Source organism: Poecilia formosa, unplaced genomic scaffold (genome assembly GCF_000485575.1).
Source record: "Poecilia formosa unplaced genomic scaffold, Poecilia_formosa-5.1.2 Scaffold2, whole genome shotgun sequence".
Lineage (NCBI taxonomy): Eukaryota > Metazoa > Chordata > Actinopteri > Cyprinodontiformes > Poeciliidae > Poecilia > Poecilia formosa.
In genome coordinates, this window is record NW_006799941.1 from 5501820 (window position 1) to 5526943 (window position 25124).

General features: G+C 38.8%; 1 protein-coding gene and 1 long non-coding RNA gene across 2 annotated transcripts in view; both read left to right on the top strand.

The window, feature by feature from the left end:
• Nucleotides 1-10456, top strand: part of LOC107836190 (uncharacterized) — a 13802-nt gene extending 3346 nt beyond the window's left edge. The window contains exon 3 of the long non-coding RNA XR_001662057.1: nucleotides 10356-10456. This is a non-coding gene — a long non-coding RNA (uncharacterized LOC107836190). The remainder of the gene's footprint in view (nucleotides 1-10355) is intronic.
• ca16b (carbonic anhydrase XVI b) overlaps nucleotides 1-25124 on the top strand; it is a 150054-nt gene that overhangs the window by 39051 nt on the left and 85879 nt on the right. The window lies entirely within an intron of this gene.

Genomic DNA, 25124 nt, shown 5'->3' on the forward strand with positions numbered 1-25124 from the left:
TATCTGCAGGTTTTCACATCATCTCTGTTAGTTTCACTCGTTCCTTTTATCGCCGGTTTTATATTTTTCGCCGATACCCGGGCTGGTTTTGCCGCTGATCGCTTTCTTGTTGATTTATTGTTCTGGTTTAATTACAGCACAGCAGTCAGGAGTACCCTAATGTGCCTTTGCAGAAGCATTAAGTTTGATCCCCTTCTAACGGCACGTTAGAATGGAAGAAGAAGGGGGAAAAAAAAGATACGAAAACATGCCAGCTCTCGATGTAAAGAAATGCAGATTAACATCCCAAAGATGAGTCGATTTTCATTTTCTTTGCATTATGAGATTGCACCTGAATTAACTTGCGTCATTTAGACTGAAGTGAAGCAGTCAATCCATAATAAAAGATGAATTTTATTACTTTAATCTCAGCAAGTATATAGTATTGATCAGAAAGAATGGATTGAAATGTAAAAATGCTGTAAAAAGCGGGCACTTTTCATTTTTCTGGATTATTTCTCGCCGTTTTGCTCGGCTGCGTTGAATAAGACTCAGTGTTTTTCCACTGCTTAAACTAAAGGTTGAATGTAGGAATTAATGATGTATACCTCCGCAAATTGATTATACAGCTTAAGGCGCTGCATCTGGGTGATTTTTCATATTAACAACTCACTAATAGTGCAGTGCCTCACAGAGATAGTGCTCCCGCTGTCTGTTTTTCATGCAGCAGTTGTGTACGTTTGGATGGAAGCCACCTTGACAAGCTGCTGCAGCCACCAAAAGAGCCTGCAATTGTCTGATACGTGCGGATTATATTTCCCCTCAGCCCGACTGTTTTATTCCACTTCACTGAGGTTGCCCGTGATCATTAGCAATCTTTCCACTCATGTCTCACATAATGAAGTGAATGAAGTGTCATTTTCAATCAACTGCTATGTTGATCCAACTTAATTAGTACTTTAGAGGATACAAAACAAGATTAGGTAACTCACGGTACTCGATTGCCAGAGCTGTTTGTTTTGGCTTTGAATTAACCCTCAGTTCTGCTGCTGCTCAAACTTTTTCGTCACAGAAGAACAAAAGTTGATTACACATATTGGCATTTTAGGCCCTTGCTGGTATATATTGCATGATAATATTTATTGTGATAGAAAAAAACAACAACATTATTGGTCATGTTTAGTGTGGTTTTTGCACAGAGAGAAGAATTCTTGTGAAGCACCGGTAAGTGTGTTGACACACTTTTAAAAACTAGCGTTTGGAGATTAAGTGGACTTGCAAAATTTAGGTTTGGACAAAATTTAAAACGTGTTGGCTAAAAACAAAATCACATTAAAGTGAATTTTTTTTGCAGATGTTCAGAGTGGAGAAAGTACTAAGCAAAAATAAAAATAGCAGCAAAGTAGTTATAGTCGTAGCGGTAAATGCACAGAGAAAGTAAACACTTTGCAGACTACACAGTTTTTACATCATTTCTTCTTTGTGTAAAATAGCACCTAACTTGAAATGTAAGCTACTTCATTAGCTTGCACATCTGAATAGGTACGCCACTCGTACTCCTTTTAATCCTTTTCATGTGTATTCTGTGTTGTCCTGATGCACTTCTAATAAATATGCGTACAAAGTTTTAAATCCTTTTTTTATTGGAGTTGCATAATCACACTCATAGAAATGCTACTAAAACCTGGTAAAGGCTTTATTTTATCATCGAGTCCTTAGAAACACAGATTTAATTTTTGAGGGAGACGTGGCCAAGAGGTAATCTGCTACCGCATGAAAAACAAAACTAACCTACACACATTTCCTCACATACAAATATCAACACTGCCTTAATCGAATGATATGTTTTCTTGCATGTCCCATTTCAAATAGTAGCAAAGAAAGAGAAACAGGAAGTTCGGAATTTGACGTTTATTGAAGCCATCATCATCTTGCAAGGCAGATTGTACATTAAGTGTGCTTCAGTAAAGTTTATTTTATAGGATATGGTAATGATGCCAGGGATTTTGTAGGGAAGTATGTCCTCCGTTTTAATCACTGAATAAATATTCTTAGATAAATGTTGATTCTTCATAACTATAATTGCATCTGTACCAAGTGATAGATGTACCGTTAGTTTTGGAGGCCACTGTAGAGTGCGATAGAGCATGCTTTCATAAACCTTCTGCTTAAAAAAAAAACTATTTAACTTGGGAGCAGGTAAAATCAAATAAGAAGAAATCCCACACACAAAAAAAAAATCACGACTGTGTATTTGAGCATTACTTATGTGAGACGTAAGTTGAATTTATTTGTATAGTTCTAGCAGAATTGACTCAAACACTCCAACAATACTCTTAAATCAGTCTGAAGTAGGTTCAAACATGAAAGCAGTCATTGTTGACATTCCGGCTGAGTGTGCTTTAGCTTTACCAACTTGGATAATATTATAAATCCCTATCCTTCTAGCTGATGCTCGCTCTTTCTTCTGTTTGTTAAATGTAATTCCCAGGCTTTTGTTTTGAAAGCCTGGGAATTCCAATCAAGCTGCTGCCTGCAAAGCTCCCTGCTTCCTCCAGGTCCTCGGTAAACGGAGTTGCAGAGCTTGGGCAATATGTGGAGGTCTGCACCCTACACCCCATTTCTTAGCCCTGGTCTGGCAAAAGAGCCAACTAGCTATTCCCGTATTTTACCAACAGACATGCTAATTGCTAAAGCTGGGGTAAAAATATCAAAATGTAAAACATAAATTGTGAAAAGAACATTTACAAAATACAACTACTATGCTTTGATAGTTATTTACATTTGCAAGTCCTTTCTAAAATACACAACTAAATATTTTTTGGAAGTCATTATTTAAAATTTGACATAGCAAATTGATTGATTCATTTTATTATTGCTTGCTTCTGTGCTGCAGCACCTCTTGAATTAATTGTTTGAAATTAGGTCTTGATGGACTGAGTCCCAGTAAATATTGGAAATTTGTTTGATTTTTGTCATATTATGAAAGATGTTTTTTTAATTGTTTCTCAATTTTATTATTCATGGATTTATTTATTGACGCCTTGATTCAGTTACCGGTTTATTATATCCGTTGCAGTGTAATTGAACCATCACATAAATGGATAATAATTTGACAAATTATGTATTTGTTTTTGTTGTGGCAATTTTGTCCTTCAGACGTTTGTAATTTAATGTTGTTAGTTTTAAGCTGAACTGTGACTTGTTTTATTCTTCCTAAAATATTTTGCAACTGTCTTTTTCATTGTGCACAGCTGAATGACAGCAAGTGAGACAGGAGGACTCTTTGTCTACTTGTCTCCTTATGACCGGGAGAAAATAAAAATGCTTGAGCGCTGCCGGGCTTCTCATGAAAAGAAGTTTTATTCTTATAGGAGGCATCTTTCGAGGTTTCCTATATATTGCTACTGTGAGAAATTCTAATAAAACACTTGAATGATTTTGGAGAAAAGTTTTTCTTCAGACTAACTTCAAAATGTCTCTATTCCCTTGTAGATTGTCCAGCTAGGTGGGATGTGTTAGACCTGGGGATTCATGTTAAATTAGTTTGGTGCATGGGAAAGGAGTGCACTTTGTCTCTGATGTTGTAAACCTCCAAAACACCCACCCCCCACCTCCTAAGGCTGGAGGGAAAAGAGCAATGCCATGTTGTCATGGTGCCCAGCAGAAGGAGCCCTGACTCCTGGAGGTAATGAATCGAGAGGAGGATTGCTCCCAGTAGACCTCCTTGTACGAGAAGCACTTGAGTTTAAAGCAAAACTCCCCGACTATGCAGCAGCACAGGGGACAAGCTTGGAGGGTAAAGCATGGGGCTTTCTATCCAGGGATGCAGGGAAGACGTCTTCTGGGATAAAGATAAAAACAGTTTTTTTCCTTCTTAGATAAGAAAGACTAGTTTATATGCTAAAACCAGTTGCCTTTGCAAGTACCTCAGATAGCGCTCGCTCTGATTTGATTCATAAGATTTGTTTCATTTTTATTTGAAAGTTTTGCTCTGATTGTTCTATGACAATAAAGTCTAATTGGATCTAAACCTGGAGAGCAATTTATGCTAAACCCCTTCATGAAATACTACAGTTAGTTTAATTTTAATTTATCATGCCGTCTAGTGACAGAATATAGGATTTCTATACTGATTTAGCGCACATGATGCTGTACTGTGATTAAGATATTAAACACTCAGTCTGGCTCATTATCTTGTTGAGTCAATCTCAAGGTTGAATTGTTTTCAGCTTTCTATTCAGCATTTTTTTTTTCATCACATTAAAGGGAGAGGGCAATGAGAGGCGCCACACAAGATCGTGATTGACAAACACTAAGACTCGGCAGCGGGCTGTGATTGGTTGTTACTAGTTAGTACTGGGAGAACTTAGAGAAAGCAAAGTAGCTCAGTTCTTTTTTTTCACAGATCATCATTCTCATACCAGGCTGTCACAGCATCGTGCATACTGCAGCTGTAATGCCTTTCCTCACACAGACTCCACCAGGCTAGCAGCAGCAGCAATTAGCTGAAGTGGAAGTGTCGGAAAGGGCAGGAGCTTCTTAAAGAGACAAAGGCCAATTTTAAGGCATTAAAACATATAATGCAAAGTCAAAATAATTTTAAATAATTTTTAATGTATGCAACATTTCCATAACAACCAAAGGCAATATAATTACTTGATTACGCTTTAGATATGCTGCCATGCGCTGGAAAGTACATAATACCCCCTTCTCCCTCCCAACACACCTGATACAGGTGATTCAAGCAAGTACTACACTGTCTCCTGCAAAATATCTTGTACTGACTGATGATTTAAGGTACTTCACTTCAGTCTGTAAAAAAATGGGTTCTTTGACTCTAATAACAATTATTGTTATTAATACAATTAAATAATTCTGTTTTGAATCCTTACTGGTCACAAGAATCAAGGTGCACAAGGGGGAACAACATTTTCAATCGTGTATATATACAGTTGGAAAAAAATGTATTAAAATTTGCATGACATTTGTGGATTTATGTGAGAATTTATCACACTAATCCATTAACATTGGCATGTGTTGACTAGACTTCTTATTAGCAATGCAACTAATGAGGTCTGACGTTCTCGTATTCGAGAGATGTTTTGGTGCCACCTGTGGGATCAGGTCTGTCGAGGGTATTTTGAAGGGACCTGGAGGAAAGTGGTGCTAGTAGGTGAGCGGTGCAATCTGAGGCGTTTGGTGCTCTGCAAGCCGTGGCAGAGAGTCTGCTCTTATCCTCCAACCACAATTCATTTGCATATAATTGCAATCTGTTCAACTCAACAGACAATTATGAATTCTTGTTGCGTACTACAGTAAGGGCCTCTGTGTACTCCAGCACAAGTTGGTAGACATTTCTACAATAGTAACTCAAAAAGCATTGTGACTGACTGTTTTACTGAGTACTAATTATGTTCTTAATCAATTAGTTGGAGCAGCTCTCGAATGCAACACACAATCCATTACAGTCATAGAACACCTGCATCTATTTATTTATTTCCCCCCCCCACACACACACACTTTCATTCTGGTAGTATTTTAACAAGCTTCACTGCCAGATGTCAAGTACAGAGAAAAGCAGACATTTTGTAATATTCACCCTTTCACTAGCATTCGAGTTCCACTTCGTTCCAAGCAGAAAATTGAGGCGTGGACTGTAGCTGTCAGTAAATGCAATTTTCGGTGCCACCAAACATCCCTTCCTTTCTTCCCTCCTTTATTTTGACCTTCTGAACTTTATCCTGCTCATCCTGAAACATTTCTTTACAGCAGCCCCACACCACAGAGCTCTCTGGACTTGATTAATTTCCGGCTCCTGGGAGAACAGAGAGAGATTCATCCATCTTCCACCCCGCTTTTCAAGTTGCAGTCATTCTATGTGATGATGGAAGCTTAACACACAACATCATCTGTATCCCTCCAGTCTTGCTGATGTGTTGTATAAACCTGTAGATGTACCTGCACTCATTTTCTGAGAAAATGAGAGGTGCAGGAACACTAATTATTAAAAATGAATTTTGCTGGAGCCAGAGCTGGCTCATTATTCATCTTGGTTATTGCTAGCACTTTGGATCAGCCTTTGTGTGCCAGAATTGGTCAATTTGTCTCTGTCAGGGGTGGGCCCTTGACAGATGTGCCAATATGGCTGCTGAAGTTCTGTGCTTGGGGAGAGGCATCTTAATTTTCCATGATGTATCACGCTGGCAGCAACCAATTTAGCAGAATTGAGCTCCAAATCATCTTACTTCCCACTGCCTCTGACAATCTGTTTCCTTTCCTAGATTAGGTAAATATATTATGGAAGGAAATAAATTAGAGATTCCTGCACCCTGGGTAAACTGAGTTTTTGTTGACTTGATTGTTTGTATTGTTACAGTGGCATGTCCAGAGGATGGGTGTCCTGGGCCCTCGTTTCTGATATGTGTAAAAACAAGACCCCCAAAGCACAATCGCTATGATAAGTGTAACCAATTTTTCCAGTTTCCCTGTTTAGGGCAGATTGATGTGTTGAACTGACAGTTTGTTGTGTAAAGCTAATTAATTAAATTTCAGGTGTCGCGTGGTTTTAGTGTGCCTCGTGGCACTATATTAGGCTTCGTTGGTGGCTTAGGTCCAACTTAATGGATGTGGACATGCTCAGCCTGCTGGGACTGCAATATTGAGGAAATGCGAGATTGCCAGCCCACAGGTTCCCGCTCTAATGGGGTTATGCTGATGAACTGAAATGAGCTCGAGAGCGGCTCAGCAAAAATTTTTTAAACTCATAATCATGATGACTGACTTTATAATGAGTACACATCCCCCGAGAGGTGAGGAGTTAACTGTTGGGGGTAAGGTCGTAATGGTGGCATGATGGCACTGTTCGGAAAGGTGTGCAAGCTTATCCTTATGTCATGAGGCAACATTTTTTTTTTATATATATATATATAATTGCTTGTTCAGTGTGAAATGGATTGAGGTTTCTCGTGTAACCCTGACTCACGTTAAGTAATCCAGGATAATTCAAAAGCAAAGACCAGCTGCTAGGTTCAACAGGATTGCAGCCAAGGTGAATGCAAAATGAAATGGCAGGAGGCAGGAAATGAGAAAAAATATTTTGTAGAAAACAACTGAAAATAGAATAAAATGCAATTTATCAAAAAACAACAAAGGCACTGTATGTATGCATGTATGTATGTATGTGTGTGTGTGTGTGTGTGTGTGTGTGTGTGTATGTATGTACTTCCATCCACCAGCTGCGTGGAAGTAGTTTGTGCTGCATCACCTATACTTTCCTGGTCTTGTTAGACCATTTATCCGATACTACTATCTCTGGATTAGCCAGTTACACTGCTGCTATTGATTTCTGTCTGGACTCTAAATTTTAAGGACGCTTGCTTTGCAAACAGGTAGCTGTTGTTGTCCCTGCCTCATTTACAGAACCGGAAGAATAATAGCTGCTGAGTGGGAAAGCCAAGAACAGAGACTGCAATAGAGGAGAGTGGTTTAGGCCTTCTTTTTTTCGTCTTGTATTGAATTAGTTTCCAGGCTAATGGTGCCTGCGGAGTGAATGATATCTTTTTTTGTTTTGTTTTTTAAACAAACCCGTACATTTTTGATCATAGAGAATTTCTTTTTTTTTTTTTTAACCAAACCTTGGCAATTATTCTTAAGTAACTTCAAACACTGTTTTATTTGCGATTAAGACTTTCAAATCCAAAGCAAAACTGGGACTGAAATCTTTCCCCAAAGACTGAAAATGCTGTCGTAAATTCAGATTGATTCAGCCTTATACTCTCTCAAACAGGTAAAGGAAAGATCACTCAGCCTGGTTGTCCTTTATCTTCCAGAGTCTCATGACTCATTTAAGTGCGAGCTCAAATACCTGCGAGGGATAGTAAATAATGTAGATGTATCACAAAATTATCGGGGTAGAAGCTGTTCTTTGCATTCTAAAATCCGCACCGGTCTAAACCCTTCATGCTGTATTAAATTTACTCACCAATCTCTTGTTATTTTTTTTCTCTTTTCAAGGCTCAGAGATCAAAATGTTACACATGCATTAAGCAGGATTTACAAAAGAAGCTTTGATTTAGTTGTGTCCAGCTTTTTGAAAATAAGCTGAAAATAAATTGAGCAATTTTTTATTGTTACGTTTGTTTTTGGAGTATATTTTTAACATTCGGTTGAAGAGAGAAACTTGAAAGCCAGAAGGCAAAGGACTACTTTGTCAGTCATCCATGTGTACAACACTGTCTTTGCCTTTTCAACCGTGAGCTTCTTTTGTAACATCACCAAGCTCATATTTTCAATTCTGTATGTCGAAACATAAAATAAAGTTAGCTTTCATTTCTTAGAGCTTTTGTCTGTAGGAAGGTATGACAAACAAGATCTCTGAGGGGCAACTGACAATTTAAAATTATTGTGTTTCTTAGGAATTGTATTTGTGTGTATGTGTGCGTGTGTGTGTGTGTGTGTGTGTTTTTATTAGTCCTCATACATAGAGACCAGCCTCCAGCATCTTTAATTTTGAAATGAATTTGGCCAATCTTCACCAGCATTCACCTCTCCCCAGGAATCAATTTTCTTCTGCTTTTTGTGAGCTCCCCCCTCCCTTCTATTCTTTAATTTTCCCCATCATCTCTTGTTCCTAATGCTGGCCACATACCAGCTCTGAGCGGGCTTTTCTTCTTTGTGGATGCTGCTGGGTAGCGAAGAGTGTGAGTGAGACACAGTCTGGATTAAGGTTTGATGTAAAATGTCTTCTCCCTGTGCTTAGCTCCGCTCTCATCTGGGGATGTGGTCATGTGCAGTCTTGTGATTTGTGGCCTAATTAGCAGCTTTGGGTTACCTAAGGCTAAAAGTCCCATAAGAACACTCTGCCACTCATGAGCTTTGAAAAATCCAAACGTTCGTTGACTCTTAAACCATTTGTATATGATAGAAGTAGAACAGGTGAAGGGATAGCTCTGAGAGGTTCTGTAAAAATGATTGACGCAGTAGTTCTGGCTTCCATGGTGTCTTTATTTGACTCAAATCCAGATGATTTAGCCATGACGGCTGAAGCTAACAAAAGTCAAGAATTAATTGGACTTCAGTGGTTTTAAAACAATTTACATTTACATAGATTTCATTCTGGTTTATGTGGACACATTTTTTTAACCTTTAAACAATTGACATATTTGCATTTGGTTGGTATTTGCACAGAAGTTGTTTATTTACATAGGAGCTGATGGGAGGATGCAGTGCAGCACCGATGAGTTTTCTATGTGAAACGTACATCCAGAAATGGAGCATACATCTATTTTTACTGGGAACTACCAGATTATTTCTCTCTTTTGGAGGGTGGAAGGGTGTGTATTTTGTTGTGACATTGGCATTTATCTACTGTAAATACATAGAAAGGTCAGCAGAAAGAGAACAGAAGAAACATGCAGCAAATAGTTCAGCCCTTCAGGCAAACTCCAGGTGGCTGCATCTTATATGGTGGGCCTGCAGCAACAGCCATGGAGCGCCTGAATTTCAGCCAACGATTACCACAAAGTTAAACTACAAAGTGCCTGAAAATCTACTGTAGTAAGGTTGACTTCCCTAACTAGCAGTAGCTCAGCTATGCAGAGGCCTTCTGGCAAGCCATTCATTTGATCCAGGTACGTTAGAGAAGGAATGCATATGAAAGTTGCAGGATGGTAGCTCTCGAAAACTAGACTTGGACCCTCCTGGATGAGAGTAATTTTATACTCGATAGGAAAGGGACTAAAAAAAATAAGTATAATTGCCAGATGAGAAAGGCTTAGGGTTAGGTTAGTAAGGTTAGTTTTATTTTCTTTTTCATTTGTCTTTGGTTAGTGTGCTCCTCCAGTTTATTTTTTTTTATGTTGGTTTTAACAATCAGTTAAAAAGATAAAATGAAAGGTTGTTTTTTTTTTACTTTAAACTGCTACAAAACATTTGCTTTTTATTGCATTTTACTACCATGCCCAATAGTTACTTTGCCAAAATGCTTAACACGTTCTGTTCTTAGTATCTGCTTCCCAAAGAAAGGACATTGGTGGCACACTGCCTCCTCCCTGTTAAAATAATCACTTGCATCTGTCTACATATTTTAGGAACGTCACAAATGTTTGAAGAGACAGTATTTTGTATTTTCCAGGCACATAGTGCCACCTTGTAGCACAGGGAAGTAAATGTGCTACTTTCAGTTGTTATAAAGCGCTATATAAAGCAAATATGACTTGAAATGAATTTGATTTTGTAATTTGAAGCCTTGAAATTGGCCCTCTTTTTCTTTAAAACTTCCTGCTCTTTCTGAAACTTTGCTTTCAGGAAATCATGTATGGGCCAGAGTCTTGTTAATGAACCTTTAACGTTTTTACCGGTGTTGCACTAAGAAGTAACTCGTATAATGAGCTCTTCAGATGTGCAGTTCTACTGGGTGTTTGCTAATTTCTGCTGGCTAATCTGAAGGAGCAGAGTGGGGGAGTTGCGGGGAAGGGCAGCTCTGTGAGGTGGAAGCTTGGAAACTGCAGTTCCTAGGAAACCTTTAAAGACCTTCTGTAATCGCGTTCACCTCATCAAATGTAATATTTTTCAAGAATGAGTTGTGAGATTGTAGAAGTCTGTTTTGGTCTTGGAACCTTTCCGACTTGCTGTTGGACCAACTAATTTGGGCTTAAACAAGTTAGTTTAAGCCCAGGCACCTAAACTTATTTACTGCGGGTAAGGTATTAACTGTGTGTAACCTTTTGACAGGACCTCTGGGAGAATTATTGCTTTAAGATGTGGAGATACATTTTTTACTTTGTGCCACCAATTTGTCACTGCTGGAGTAAATAGATATGTGTCTGTTTACTTCAGGTCAAAGTGTACGGATGCAAATCTGAAAGATCATTTGGCTCGAGCTGGTGTTTTCCTCTGCTTTGGAGGATATGCTAAGACGGTGCATGTTTTGGTCTCTGTCCTAAATACCTCACATTAATAACTGGATTAGCTTGGACTTCATGCACAGAAAAGGAAGGTACCTATTAAATGTGCCGACCCCATGACCTGTTCTATGCAACCATTATCATTCAAACATAGGCTTTCCACAGCCGTTATGCAGTATTTATTTCCCCAGACGCCGAAGCAATAACTGATACCTTGAGAATTGTTGAGGATACAGTTTAGTGCTCAGCGGTCTTTGCACTTGCTGTCATTTTACTATTTGTTGTGCTCTCGTTTCATTATAAATGTCTTTGTCTTAGTATTTCTTTATTCATATTTGCTGCTTATTTTTGGAGCACTAGAGAAATACAATAGCTCATAATCCTCTAGGAGGTAATTACAATGTCAGGGCGGTGCATGGGTGGTTATCAACCCCACGCTGCTTGTGCACACATTGTTTATTTAATTGATCCCCACTTTTTGATGAAAAATGAGTTTCTGATTGAGCATGCCATGCATTTCTTGAGGTACATCCACAACTTTATCCAAACCAGAACATACAATCAACAGATCCGCCTTCACACTTATCAAATAAAACAAACATGGATTATACTGTCAGTAAGTTCCCTGTGAGACAGCAGATGTGCTTCTATTTTCAGGGTGAGGGAGATTTGATTATCCCCACATTTGCTGGTTACAGCATAAAATTACACCGAAGGCCCTAACAATTCAATGAGCGACTCTGACAAAATAATATATTCAGCCCACTGGAATAAAATTCAATGCATTGTATCATCTGAGGAGGGTCATTGTGTGAGAGGGAATATTTCACCTTTAGCAGCTGAATGTAGCTAATGGTGTCCTTAGTCCCAGCCTCATATCATGGATTTATGCTGGCGCTTTGACAGACAGGTATGTGAGAGGTTTCTGTTTGCCTCATAACCCCTGTCACCTCGGGAGACAGCAGCCTCCTTATGCTTGTCCTGGTTTATCGCTATACAGTGACCCACAGTCAACTCGTTCTCCTAGCAGCACGTCCCTCAGTCCCTAGGATGTGGCCCCTCTGGCAGGTATCTACCGTTGCCCCCTCTGCCCTTCATAGCTAATGACCAGCTGCTTGCTGGGTGAATGATGACACGTTTGGAGTCGGAGTCTCCAGGATGTGTTTTCACAGTTTTAGCAGTTTGTAGTTGCTTTAATTTGGGGATGGCAAAGTCAATTGCGCTGTTGTATTTTGGCCAAAGCTCCAACAGCAATTCCGTGTCGGACTTGGATTCATAAAATCCACGTGTTTTATTGAGATTGCTTTGACTTTGCTCTAACAGATTACATCTTTAAAAATAAAATGTACTTTTTAATACATTAAATTAATCTGAAACGATTAATTAACTGATGCAACATCAGTTGCATTCAATGGTGTAATTGTGCAGCTAAGCATCACAAAAAAACTACATCGATCATTTTTTTCAAATATTTTGAGGTTATTGTTGAAATTAATGCTTTTTTTATTGTTGTTGGTAGGAGAAAAGAAGTTACCTAACTGTATTCTGCCAAGCGTAAAGTTTGATGGAGAGGGGATTATGGTGTAAGGATGTTTTTCAGGAGTTGGTCTCAGCCCCTTAGTTCCACTCGAAGGAACTGTTAGTTCAGTATACCAAGACATTTTGGGCAATTTCATGCTCCCAACTGTGTGGGAACAGTTTGAGGAGGGTGCATTGCTGTTCCAACATAACTGTGCACTAATGTACCAAGTAAGGTCCTTATAGACATGACAAAAATCCACATCAATACAGTTCTAAACCTTGTGGCAAGCCTTCCAAGATGAGTTGAAGCTGTCATAGCTGCAACGCTGAGCTGACATTAAATACCCCAGGGTTAAGAATGAGATGTCACATAAGTACAATATAGTGTATTGGAAAAAAAAAAAAAAAATATATATATATATATATATATATATATATACAGTGGACCCCCAATATATGTGAGGTTTAGAGACCTGAGTTGCCTGTGAATAGCCAACAATCCAGATCACTTGAGATCCTCTCTAAAAACACATAACTGGCCATTTTAATAGTTAAAACATTATAAGCACCTTAATTAGCATAACTACATGCAGTGGAAACAGGCTTAGCACGACCACAGTCGCTAATACCTACAGTCTTCTCTATTTCCATTTTTGGGGGTGCAGCCAATCATCTCCAAGGAAATTGGATGGCACACCTGGACTGGCTGGTTTGCAAACCCCAGCCAATAGTGTGTCAGGTTGCATTAAACTTAGGTATGTCAGCTTCCCAAACTGCATTTTTAAAAAATCTATTTTAGATATGCATTACATCAAGATCCACAAGGTGTGTTTTCCATAAATAATTGGGATTTGCATTCCACAGAAACATCCACGAATAGGTGAACCTGCGAATACTGAACTGTAAATAAATAATACACTTGTCCAGGTAATAATGTCGATGTTAGAAGATGCATGCAAGCGTTACAATCAGACATTTTTCACCACTGCTAAAATGATATGTAATCACTATGCTAAGTTACTTAAACAAAGCTCTATAAAACAAAATGTGCTTTTTGTAACTTTAAGAAAATGTGCTTATTTTCCCAGGGCCAACCAGCTGTGCTGGGAAATAGAAAAAGAGGCTGCAAGAATTAAAAGATCATAAAAATGCTTAAATGTTTCATAGCTACTCGAATCTTAAGAGGCACATCACACTGTATGAATTTATTTCTTTAAATATTGTAGATGCAAAAAGACTTGGATCTTGTGCTGTAAGCTTTTGCATTCTGCACATACTGCGTTTAACGCTTTGAGTGGCAGTCTGTCTTTATTTTATCGTACCATCCCTTTTCCCATCTGTGGCCATGCTGTGCCTCCCAGTCCACAGCAATTCCTCCAGATGTATTCAGAGAAGTTTCTTTGGAATGGATCAGAACCCAAATCACAGCAGTCTCTAACTTGCGGGTGCTCACGCTGTTTGTCTACCTGCAGCAATACATACTCCACCCTGTTATCCAGAATGAACAGAAAAAGCAGTGGTGTAGTTATTTTATGCAGGTCAGCTTTAAGCTGTACCTGGTTATGGTGCTCTGGCTCTTCCTCAGAGCATGGCTCAGTCTGGCCCATCCACACTTGGTCAGGTTGATCTGCAGCTGTTCATCGTTCTCTCCATCATCTATTGGAACCGCCTTTTTAATTCTGAATGCCTTTTCTCGTTGCAAAGATCCAAGAGTAGCCACTGCGAACATGCACACTGCCTTTCTCCTTGTCATCGTGGTATCTTTTCATGGATTTCCTAAATTGCTAGTACATTTCATGACTACCATTTAAATTATGTGCTTTGAAAACATTGAAACATTGAAATGTCTGGTTTAAGAAAGCAATCTGGCAAATAAATCCTGCCTTACCCAGCCACAGTCTGTTGTTGGAGATGTTGGTTGGGTGGCGAAAAGATTTAGATGGAGATGCAGAAATAAGACTTTCTTTTTATTATTATTTCTTTTTTACAAAAACCATTTGGTTTTCTTCAATTTTAATTCAGTAATGAAATTTAAGAATGAACGTGTGGCAGTTTCCCTGACAGGGGAAGCACATTTGTATTTTATTCAGTGTCAGTTACTTTAACTTTAAAATCTATCAGAGAAGGAGCCAATAGGCTGATGGTAACTCCAGATGATCTGCACAATCCTAGTGTGAGAGGTCTGGTTGACATTATTGGTTGAACACTCTGCAAATCTGACTTTTATGAAAGAAGAACCTAAAGAACACCATTGTTAAGAGGGAAAAGAATAACAGGACTAATTTAAGTTTTCAAGATTAAGATTATAGTACCAGATCCAAAAAATAAAAACAAACAAACATGTTAGTGGCTTAAATAATGCTTAACTACATAGACAAGTGACTATGTCCCAGACAAAGTCCAGATCTAAATCCAACTAAGAGTCGGTGGCAAGACTTGTGAAACATTTATTAACAAGAAATAAAAAATCTGATTAATTTTTACAGGATATGTGGATCAGAGGTCCGAGGCGATCAAGGGAAGTTTCCCCCACTGTGATTACTGGCTGATTGATTGGCACATCAGTGATTCAAAGTGCTTAGATGCCATAAAAAGCAGTCTTAAGAGCTATTTTAGTGCAATGGACGATGGAAGGACAGGATTCAAAAAGCATAGATTTGGGCCAAAAGAGAGACCCAGCACATCTTGACAAATAGCTATATAGACATCCTGATCTCCTGGGCATAATTGGGGAGTTTTATTCTGACATAACCAAATGTGTACTTAAAACTGACACAAGACAAAGAGAACAGCATGTATAGATCCTGGTTCCTCTAATTGGACTGAAGTGATTTAGACTGACCAGCGGGGCATTATCATCATTAAAGTTCTGCTCTCGCTAGTGAGTCGAGAAAGTGGTCACAGTATGCCTCCTCTAATAGCCAGGTGCTGAAGCCGTAGCTTAGTGCAAGTTCCCAGAGCCAAAGAGTTAATTAAACTAATGGATGAAGCTGCATGAATGGAATATGAGGGGTATAGAAGAGGTGATGGCTCCAGACTGAGATGGGGTGCTCTCTAATAAGGGCATAACAATTGGAACAGGTTTAAAGGATGATGTGAAAAATTAGTGATGGTGCTTTTATGTGACGGCGCACAGCTAAACTCAACAGAACTTTATTATTTTGTGTTTGCTCAGAGGACCAATGATGCACATAAATGCATAAAGTACAGATGGCTTCATCCATTATTGCATTCATCTACTTAAGTCTCAGTTTTTCATCTTCATCTGCATCTTTCAGGGACGTAAAGAATCGCCAATTTACTAATTTTGCCTCGCTTATAATTTGACTGTGATTTCAGTGGAGTCAAAATTTGCGATATTAAAGTGTCCATCACACTCAGCTGCAGGACATTTATGAGTGCTGATGTCTGTGTGCACCACTTTCCGACAGCTAGCTGATATGAAACATTTGCCCTTGGACAAAGCAGAGTAATGTAGCGTCACTAATCAGTGTTTCACTTTGCAACTCTGCAGAGGAGATCTGTGTTCTGCTCGACAGGCTGCTCACCTCCCTCTCCTGTTTACAATTAGCAAGAGGCTTCCTTCCACTGATGCAGCGTCGGATTGATGTCAGTCTGCACCGATACTCAGAGGGCAAAACCCAGAGAGGAAACATTTACTCCTTTAGACTGTGTAGGAAAAACAACTTTTAAATGCGCAGGGAAAACTGCCAGCTCTAAAGTTGAAAGCGAGGAAAAAAAAAAAGAGCTTCCATTTATTTGGTTGGTTGTGCGTAACCCTCCTCTTTCAAATTTGGTCCTTATCCAGATAAACATAAGGCGTCTAATCCTTTGCTAAATTGAGTAAATTAGCTGAAAATATTTTAAAAGACATCTTATGTATGCAGTGTAGTTCCTCTGAGTCCCAGGGACCAGACGCTTTAGGTAAATGTCAATTAAAATTATTAGGTAAACAAGGTTAGATTGTCTTTACAGCTGCTGTAAGCCCAATTGGTTCTGTAGTGTTATTTGCACAGTAAACTTATATTGATATTGGTCTGTCTGTGTATTAGCACAACACTTTAGCTTAAAGGGGCGGTATTATGTCCTTTCCAGGCACATCTAGTGCCTTTTCATAGCAGAACCAAACATTAATGTTGCATTGAGTTGTTATAAAAAGGCTGTCTATGTCGAACATAACTTAAAAGAAAATTGACTTCGCAATTTGACGCCTTAAAATTGGACCTCTGTCCCTTGAAGAAGCTCCTACTCTGTCAGGTACTCTACCTTCAGCACGTCATCACAACAATGCCTTTGCAATATGCCGTTTAGAACTGTTCTTTGGAGCGCTGGTCTGAGATGTAGTTCTTGTAATGAGTTCAGCAGACTTGCAGTTCAGGTGTTTTCTAACTCCTGCTGCCACTAGTCTGGTGGAGCTGAGTGGGGATGGCGTAGGGCGTGGTGCCCTGCGAGGTGGAAGCATAGTCGGAGAAGCAACAGAGAGCTTTGTGAGAGCAAGAATGGAGGTGCCCTAAATGGCTGCCACAGAAAATGTAAGAATTTTTCAAACGCCACAAAAGAATCAAAGCAATACNAGTAAACACTATTTTATGAAAAAAAAAAAAATTATTTCATTTTTCTGTCAGTGCCTTCCAAAAGCTGACCTCATTTCTTTACTGTAGTCTATAGTAAGTGTTGTTACTGTAAAAAGCTTGTTGGAGGGTGCAAATTCAATCTTGGTCCACTCCATTGCAAACAAATAAAATTAGGAAGGAGGATTTTTTTTTTTTTTTAAATAGTTGATTTTACACAATAGCACCCTTTTAACATACATTAACCAGAAAAAAAAAAAAAAGGTTTGGCTGCCTAAGAAATGAACCATCATTTCGAAATCTACTCATAAAATGGCTCCATCTTCAACACAAACAACCTGCTCAACCCTGTCAGCAGCACAGAGAGTAAAGTACACATTACAGCCGTGCAGTGTGATCTATGGAGTTGAGCATTTTATGTAGGAGGGTAAAGATTTTCCTTCAGGCGTGTCACAATTAAGACAGAATGGTATGAACGCTGTTATTTCCTTTAGTTAACACCTCCATTCACCTTTACAGAAATGGCAAAGAAAAGTAATATTTATTCACAACGACATTGTCATCCATTTTGCATAATTATTCATATACATTTAATATTTAATTGTAACAATCACTGAAGGGCAGAGGTTTCATCTTGTTGGAGAGCTACAGAGCAACAGACTTTTCAATCTTTAGAATTTGTTTTTAGTATCACTACTTCACCTCTCCTTAAAAATTTTGGATTTTCAAAATATAGCTGAAATACACTTTGGCAAAGCTACTTGGTTTGAGATGTACCTGAAATCTATCCCTAAATTACTCGAACCAGAGTTAGAATAAAAAAAAAAAAGAAAAGTTAAAATGTATATATATTTTATTTATTCTAACTCTTCCAAACTTATTTCAGCTATGATAGTGTTTTTGAACTAAAAATAAACCATTACAGTTAAGTGCACCTAATATGACTCTAAAATGTCAGTGAAAACAATTTGCATTTATTACAGTCCTAGATTCACCAAAGTACACAAAGGTGGTGATGCTCTGACATTTAAAGTAAATGCATCAGCATAATTTCTTGCTATAGTAATGCAATATGTTTTTTTTTTTTTATTATTATTTCCAGGATGCTTAAAATATATATTCTCAAAAGCTATAATAAAGGTGGGATTTGAAAGGCAATAAACAGGACTATGTGTCTCTGCGGGGAAAAGTGTAATAGTTTGATTCACTGTGCTTGTAGAGAGAAGGTGAAGTCCAAATGATTAACACAGCGCTGGCTTTTACTTAACGCATAGGTGATGTTGTGCACGTTTTTGTAGATTGGAACAAACGTCTGGCTGCCCTTTTCTAACTGTATTAAATGGCCTCAGGAATGAGTCTTTCTTTTCCTAACTGGTGACTATTTTTTTTTTTCCTGGTAGAGGTTGTGTGTGGTTTACTGTCTAACAGCAGCAAATGCATGTTGATTTATAATGAGGTAACGCCTGGAAGTGGAATTGACTACTGTTCAGATTATTCTTTTACAATATCCTCTTATGCCGTGGCAATTTCTTAGGTGATCATAAAGGAACTGTGTGGTATTGTTCAATTCGATTGCAATCTAATAGAAATGGAATCATGGACATTTAAATTGCTTAGATGTTTTAATATCCTGGGGCTACAAACGCTGTTGTGCCTCTCGGTATCTACAAATCAACATGTTTGCATCTTATGTACGGTTTTAAGTCGATTACTGGTCAGTTTTCCGTTCCGATATTCCATCAACTAAATGAAGCTTTGTTTCAGGCTTTGTATTAGTTTGGTGATGTTAGGGCTGCTTTTGTTGGGCTCATCTATTGATGCGGTGAATGCACAAAAATAATGAACAAATTAATCTTCTTGGAACATTAAAACGAACGTATAACAAATGTTACAATTATCAAGTGTTCTCAATTCAAACGTGGGTCAGATTTAATCCAAACTCTGCGCTGTGCTATAAAAAAGAAATGGAGGTTGCGTTGGGGACTGTTAGAGCTAGTGTCAGCATAAACTGACCGATCGATCTATCACCTGTCTTCTTGTGTTTAAAATGTTTGACAAAATGTCTACAGGTTTTTTTTTTTTTTTCCAGTTTTTTTCTTGATTACTTTCTTAAGAGGAAAAACACCACCTCATTTCACAATGTAACAAAAGGTTTTTAACAACATAACTATTTATGTAATCTTTGATAAGTGTCATATTGCTTACTTTATGCAAATCAGGATCACATCTCTTTCTTCAAGGACCCGACTGAAACAATACAATAATTAGCACAATAATCCTGTTGTTCAGACACATCGAAAGGCATCATTTTGAAAACAATGAAACATGCCTGGCATTCTGCTAACTCTTGTTTACGGCGGTGCATCAAGAAGTTTATCAGCTAAGCAAATTATCTTAAGTGCGCAAACAATTACTGACGCACTCCAGTCTGCAGCTGGTTGATAGGATGATGTTGGGAGCTGTCCACCTGCTGCTGCGTCTCCAGTCACCTGTGTTGCCTGTTGCTGAGCAGCAGCTGCACTGGGAGGCAAAACAAACAGGGACACAAAGAAAGTGGTGACCCATAAAGCAATCTTGTCTTTCTCCGGTACTCGCTGTGTGACGTTTGTTGTGCAACACTTTGTCTGTTCCAGTGTTTTATGGTTTCCGTTATAGTTTACAGGTACAGGCAAATTATTAAGCACAATGAAGATGATGGTTAGGTTTAAGCCATAGGGATTAGAACATTTGACGGTATCCCTTTTTACTGAGTCTATATAGCATGTTTATTTATTTATTTATTTATTTAATTGCTGAAATAAATGATCTTTTTGATACTAATAAAATTTATCTCTGACTAGCCCGTGGCTACTTCCTCCTCTTGAATATTTAGAGGTTAAAATAAATTTTAGCTTTAAAATGAAGAATGTAATTTTTTTCATGTGTTGAATCCCTTTTTATCTATTTTCAAAAAAATTAAAATTTTAATAGTAAGATCCAGTTCAGAGTGTCGATCATCCACAGATTCTTTCAGAAACAATTGTTTGCATGCTGGCCGTCTGCCAGTTTAAAGAGGAAGCTGTTAAACCTTTTGAATTGGAGGGGAAGCTCTTCCTCCGGGGCCAGAATGTATTTCTGTCCCTCTTTCTTTCCCTACACAAGGTCCTGAAGATTATTTTTACAGACTAGGGGATGTTGTACTTATGCAGCGGCCAACACCCTTGAACAGGAAGCCACAGTTTCTATGAAAGTCCACGAGATGGAAGCAGATAGCGCCAAGGGAAAACAATATTTTGGCTGGGGCTCATTCTGGTGGCCAATTAGACCCCAATGCCTGTATGATTTACCACTTCCTCTACCTGCTTTTATGTGTTTGGGGCTGCTGTGTGGAACACAATGACCCTTGATTAAAGATTGAGCTCAGGCTCTGAGACGGCCGTGGCGCCATTCTTATCAGATGTCTTCTTCTCAGAACTCGGCAAGACCGCCTGAAATCAATGGTTTTAAATTCTCACCCATTCCCAGTAAACGCATTTGAAGTCGGACTGAAATATCATCAGTTTTGCAGAAAGCAATTCATTACGAAACGAGTGATTCTGGGGCTGCTTTTACTTCAGACTTTACTTTTCCTTAAGCCAGGGGGTGTCACAGGAGTGTAATTAATATTTTTTGCAGTACGAGCTATGAAAATGGATTTCAAAGTCGAGAGTTTGACTTGTAAGAGTTTGTTTGTTGTAAAGGCAAAAATAAATACATAAATGTCATTGAAAAGACATAAAAAACTCAATTTAGACAGCATAGTGAGTATTTTGAAATCAGTGGCTACATATTAATAGTCCTTTGTCTTATAAAACACTTACACAGACACTTATCTACACGGAGAGAAATTGATTGTTTGTCTTTTCCTCCACCCTCTCCTGCAGACTTGGGCTGGGAGCGGAAGCTTGGATCTTGAATGGCTGGGTGGAGCGTGTTATATGATGTTGTGCCTGCGTAGCTAATTGCGTAACAAAACACGTCTGCATTTAGAAAATGCCTTAAAAGAAAGTGTTATGTAACATAAAACCAAAGCAGATTAAAAATTCAATTAGATCAAAAATGTGCGGCGCTTTGTGGACTGTATTAGGAAACAGTCTCAACATTTGTTGCTCAAGCACGTTGCAGTAAAATGTAACAGTTGCTTTTCAGCTTAAGTGCTGCTTCCTTAGGCTTCAGCATGTTTGACGGTGTCTGTACTCTGCGGACTGTGGCGAACTTGGAAGCTCTTTGTGTTAATTATCCACGAGTTTGAGGGCTGAAGAATTGGAACAATGGCCTGAAATTAACAGGCTGACAAGGAACTTTTTTATGGGCAAGTAGTGGAGAGCTTTTGTCTGGCCAAGTCCTTTGACCTAAATCCAATAGAGTATGCATTCTACATGCTGATGACCAGACTGAAGGCAAAAGCTACTGAAGCAAGTAATATGGAGCTGGCTTGTTCCACCAAGCACCAGCAGGATGTGTCTGCTCAGGATATGTAAACTTGAGAATGTTCAAATGGGAGAAAAACTTCCACATTTTATTCAGAAGAAAACTTAGTAAAATCACTTTGGATGATGTATAGGTGTATCTCAAGAAATTTGAATGTAACTGAAAAGCTAATTTATTTTAATAATTGCTGCTGACTGCAGAACACAGAATTATATATTTCATATTTCAAGACTTTATGCTCATTTTGATATGTATGGCATACAATTAATGAAAGGCCAGATCGTTTTCAGTGTCGTGTCTCAGAAATTTAGATAATTACAGGTGAATTTTAAAAATGATCATAATTTTCGGACTCTAGGCCACACAATTTGAACACTGCGATGCTGTTAATAAACTGCTTCATACCAACGGGTTTGTAAAGGTTATAGACTGCTGTACGATGAAGAGGCCTGCACAAGCTCAGAAGCAAATTGTGAGACGAAAGTGACATTGAGAGCGACAACGAAAGAGAGACTGAGGAAGTGTGTGTGAGGCTGTTCAATTCCGACACTGAGGAGGATAACTTGGGCGGTTTTAGTGAGTGGGACAAAGATGAAAATAGCAACCAATAACTTTTCCTTTTTTTTTTAAACAGCCATGTTTCAGGCACTGTTTGGAAAAAAGCATTTACACAACATATTTGTGTGTTACTGTTATTTTATTAAACCGTTTTTTGGTATAAATATATCATGGTACGATTTGGACACACGTGACTTATAGACAAGTGCAGCCTAAATATGCACCCCTTATTTTTCTCAAGTTATATTCAAGTGCTGTCTATAGTCAGGTGTTTATGGTAGAGTTGAGAGAATTAAAATGTTATAACCATGTTATCTAATCATGTCAAGGTTGTGGTTATCTCTGTTCCTTGTGCACCTTTTCCTTCCACTCAACTTTCCATAAATATGCTTGGAGCTTGCAGCACTTTGTCAAGAGTCAGCTTTTGTAGTAACATTTCATGGGTTATCCTCCTTGAGGACTGTGTGAATGACCAGATAACTGTCAGGTAAGCCATGTTCTCAATGACAATGCCCTGACATAATGTTGTGTAATGTTGCTGTAAGTCATAGTAATCAAAACAGAAAGAATGAAATGCTTCAAATATGTATTCTTGTGTGTACTGATGATAAAAATTTGAGTTTCACTTTTAAAATTGAATTAGTGGTTTAGTTCAAATTTCACAGCCATAGATGTCCTTACCTCACAGATTAGTGCCCAAAATACTCAAGGTCACCGAGTCGTGAAAGCACATTTGAGAAGGACATGAGTGAAAAAATTGTGGATTTATTGGAGCCAATATCTTTACAGCAATATCTAGCAATAATTCCACCATTGCATTCATTTCCTACCATTACACAAACCTACAACTGATCACTGCTTTGCTTATGGACTGCTCTCTTCTCTTTCCATGATAATTTTTTTTAAATAAGCAATTTTAATTTAAATGCTTCTTTCGTTAACTCTTTCAACACGTTTATTTATTTTTTCTCATATTTGCACAGTAGCTGAAGGACGTTTACATGGCATCCAATATTGTTCTTCATCTGCAAAGCTCTTGCAGTTTCCTTACACCCTAGCAGAATCAAATAAAATCAACATTAACCTCTGACAGACAGGTAAAGTCTAAAGACTGTTAACTTTGATCGCACCACACACTTTTTTACTGCAAAGTGGCAGACCAGAAGCTGCTCATTTCAAGGTAAATGAGATTGCTGTGTCTGGCAGTGATAGCACACTCACTGCTACCTGTCAGTCAGTGTCAGGTCCTTTAAAGTATCACAGGAAAATGGTACGTGCACGCATACGCACAAGCACACACACACACACACACACACACACACATACACACACACATACACAAAACTCTTACAAGCTATATTTTGAGATCACTTCCTTTACTTTTCTTTTTTTATTATTATTATTTTTAGCAGTTCATGGATTATTTAATTCATTCATATTTTTTTTCGGATCTGCTTTATCCTTTTCAAGGTTGTGGGGGTGGAAGGCAGCCTCATCTAGTTGTCACTTGGTGAGAGGCAGGGTGGACAGTAGACAGGTTGGCAGTCCATCACAGCACAACACAGGGATACACAAGACAAACAACTCACTGGATTGATCAATTTTGGATCCGCCCGTTGACACAACGTAAGGTTTTCTTAAACTGTGAGAGGACCTGAAAAAAGACAGAGCAACATGCTGCTCCTCACACAAAGGCCTACAAAGCTGAGACTTCAGCCGGAGGTCTTCTCGCTGTGTGTCGACAGTGCCAACCACCACACCTCTGTGCCGCCTACATCTGTGGCATTTTGCAATATGACAATTTTAACACTGTTGTAGCAGCCAAAAACTACTTGCCATGCAAATAGTCTCTCCTGCAGAGAACAAAGTGATACTTCCTCATTGGGTGTTTTGTGATCTCAGAGCATCTCTGTTGCATGCTAGGTGGACATGTTGTGTATGCATTGTGTGCGCCTTTTATCTGGTCCGAGTGTTGAGCTGGCGGCGACCATCTGTATTTTCTAGTATTGAAGAAACCGTGTTCTGTCTCTGTTTAAGAAATACTTCAGAAAAAAAAAGAGGCAGAAGTAAAACCAGAGCCAATGTTATTATGCCTGAGGCTTTTTATTAAACTAAAACAATGCAAGGATGTGCTGCTAAGTAAAGTTTTGACCGAGGTAAAGTGGTGGGAGAGTTTTTAGTTGTGATGCGTTTAATGAGAATGGAAAACAAAATGAGAGATTTTTTTGTATTTGACCTGCTAATCACCAATTGGATCTGATTTCTGGCTGCATTTCTGAATGATAAAACAAAATAAATGAAAAGACAAAAAAAAACAAAACCATCCTAATGTTATAACCACTCTAAAATAAGTTGTTGACTGGCTGCTCTCATCAAAACCTAAGCAATAGCCTCACTGGCATTCTTCAGTCTTCTTATTGAAACCCCCGGTTTATTCATGTGTTCTTTTAAAGGACGGGGTGAAGAGGTGGGGTAAGGGAAGGGGTACTTTTTTATGACAAGGATGGGGGGTGCACAGGGTCGCAGGTGTAACTCTGTTGCTATCCAGCAGGAAGGTGAATGAGCGGTTCTCTCGGGGTACCCCTGCTTCTTCCCACACTCTAAAAAGCATCCAGGTTAATTGGTCTGGCTTAATTTCCCTTAGGAATGACTGTCTTTCTGCAAAACTGTTTGTCCTGTCTTTTTCTGTGTTGCTCTGGGATAGATTAACGACATGTTTGGGGTTTAGCCCGGCTTCTGCCCAATGCTGGAGCACACTGGGGTACACTGAGGTACCATCCTCCACCCCCCAACACAACCTCACAAGGATGAAGTTACAAGCAATGGACAGACGGATGGATAATAAGAATGGGACAAATTAATGAACGTCTATGTGTAAATGTGTCACATTATAGCCGTGGGCTGATTACCATCCACTGTTCCTTTAAATTTAGGTTCATCCTTGTGAAGTGGGTGGTTCCTGCCACTCTCTTTACATCAGGATTGCAGTGTCACATGGTGTTCAGTGCTTCTTCTGCTGATAGTAGCAACTCAGGCCCACTGCTGCTCCCAGCAGGTCATTTGTAGAAACTGAATGGTGTTTTCTTGTTCAAACAGCAAATGTGTCACTGTGGTTTGTGGGTGGTTCAAATTGTCTGAC